We start from the raw sequence: 2,953 nt of genomic DNA on the forward strand, positions 1-2,953 counted from the left end.
CAAATGGTTGTAATTTTACTTACAAAGAGTTAGCTTGGTTTCTTAAAGTTTAGTCATTAACATGATCAATGTACTTATTAATTTTGTCGAGTAGATTGTGTGACACGTGTCATAATATTAACCAACTAGTAAAACTAAAAGAAAAGGTTACATATACTAATTTTGCATATATGTATATCCAAATAAACTTTAAACTTGGTTTTAAATTAAAAAAATGAAATTTATTGTATACTAGTATAGGTGAATTAGTCTAAATGTTTTTTCTTTAGCCCAGAAAAATACTAACATTAAAATACCATATTAATCTTTGTTGTCATGCCATAAAAAATACAAAAAATAAATAAATATTTGAATGGTTTTAATTTTAGAGTATTAATTTTTTTCTATACACTCTTTGTTTTGATATATGATTTTATTAATTTTTCACATTCTCCTTCGATATTAATTAGTAGGGTTTATTTTCATATACAATTTTTCATTTGTCGGTTGTTAATTATATCCAAAATTTACCACATATAAATAAAAAATGAGAATTCCTTGCAAAAACAATGCGAACTAAGATGTCTATAGAAATATGCTATTCTGAGATATATATTTAGATTAGAAAGATTAAGATAAGTACTACACCATTTAAGTAATTAAGTAATTAAGTAATTATAGTCTTTTGTATGAATAATATGTTGACCTGATCATATTACAAATAGAATTGGGTTTCCTAAAATCCCACTTACATAGTCAACATGTTTAAACATTATAAGACTAGGGTATTCATAAGCTCAGTATATATATATATATATATATATATATATATATATATATATGTTTGTGTATGATATAGCCGCATCAAATAATTATTTGAGATTAATAATGTTTTGTAATCATGCTGTCAAAGATCTAGGTATACTCAAAACTCTATGTGTTTTATATTGTTGATATATACTTAAGAGTATAAATATATGTTTTGTTTAATCGGACCATGCAAGATCTTCTCATAAATGCTACAGGTGAAATAGATCATGAAGCACACTATGCTACAGGTTAATGACTCAGTTAAAGGCGTCATCCGTGAAATCTCAGTTAGTCTTTTGCTTTTAACCAACTCCGTTCATACAAAAAGTGAGCATCTAGAAATATCGTAATAACTAATAACATCTAGACTATGATATTTTATTAATGATGAAGCAAAGATACAAAGTTTGAGGATGAATCTTTTCTTTGTCGGCGAGACCTGATACATGCAACGAATAATTAGGAAAAATTTTCACTAATTTAAATTTATTCTTATTATGTGCTGCATCAAGTCTCGCCGGCCAAGAAAAAAATCATTTTCGAATCTTGTATCTTCGCTGCATTAATTATTTAACTGATATATACATTGAACCAAAAAAAATAATTTGGGATAGCTACTAGTTTTTTTTTTGTCATCAAATAACCTTAAAACTGACTCAACTGAGCCAATTCGACGGACAATTGTTTACATACTTGATAATATGCGGTTTGGAACGAGCTTTGCGTGCCAAGCAATCCGCTTTTACATTCAAACTTCTAGGAATAAGAGACAAAGAAAAGGATGAAAATTCTTCCCTATCAATGTTGATATCATCCAGGTAGACAGAGAAAGCCGGCCACTCTTTAGGGGAAGACACCATCTTCACTAGGTCTGAGCAGTCCGTAAGAAAAATAACATCTCTGAAGTTATGGCCAATCATGCATCTCATCACCCACACCAGAGCTTCAACTTCGGAATGAAGAGGAGAAAGACTTCGGCGAAGGTTGGAAGCTCCCATCGTCGTAGAGGAGTCCTGCGAATGCTGACAAAACCAGCCCAAACCTGCATATATATATGTGGCCTTCCAAGACCCATCTATGAAACAATGGTAACCTAAGGGATAGCTACTAATTTGTCGAGTATTAATTTATAGAGGATATCTATATAGATGGTAACCAATAAAACTTGGAAATTATTTAAATGATCTTGAGTACAAAACTACTTTCGGTCGGGTTAAAAAAAAACCTGGAAATTTCATTTGGATAGTTTAAATACGTATGTAAACGAAATCCCCTAAATTAAGATATTGAAGCGTCAATATAAAGTACACCAATATACTTTCCAAAACAACATCTTTATATTAATATACATAAATGTCTTCGTCGGTTTAAAGTTAATATCCGCACGTACATATTATTGTGCATACATACATGTACATCTTTATATTAATATACATAAATATATATTTTTAACCAACATATACGTATATCCCATCAAGAATTTTAGGAATTCATGGTATGAAAAAAACCACACCAAATGACAACATTCGATTTGATACTACAATGGCAAAAGAAAGACCAACAAATTCCTATACAAATTTTCTCAACCTTTTTAAAGGCACATCCCAGTTATCTCTATTTCAAAAAAATGTCAATATAAATTAGGATCCGGTTTATTACCTCACAAAAAGTATTAAGCACAATATTAAAAAAAAATTAAAACCGATATACTTTCCAAAACAACATTCACGATGTACGTCGTCGGTTTAAAGTAATTGGCATATATGGATGTGTTTTAAAATATCCCTATCAAGCCGTGATTGGCAAACAAATTTATCCAACTAATTAATGTTTAGCAAAACAATCCCTACTTTTGTGCAATCAAATATTTTACAAATCAAAAGAAGAATATTCGATCGACTAGATAAAATTAAGAGAACGTCGCTAAACCTACCTCGCTACACATAACTTCTATATAAGAGATTTTAAAGCCATACTTCTTCATACTTCAACAGTAAAACTACAATTTCCTCCATTTACAGATTTAGCATCATCAAACCCTTCAAGACCAGTTGGCGTATACAAGTGAAGATTATCCATTCTTGTAGGCATTAGGCAAACACTGTTTACAACGGAAAAACTCTTGAGATGATTTTAGCTGCTTCAATTGTAAGCTGTATTCCAA

This window comes from Capsella rubella, unplaced genomic scaffold (genome assembly GCF_000375325.1).
Source record: "Capsella rubella cultivar Monte Gargano unplaced genomic scaffold, Caprub1_0 scaffold_6, whole genome shotgun sequence".
Taxonomy (NCBI): Eukaryota; Viridiplantae; Streptophyta; class Magnoliopsida; order Brassicales; family Brassicaceae; genus Capsella; species Capsella rubella.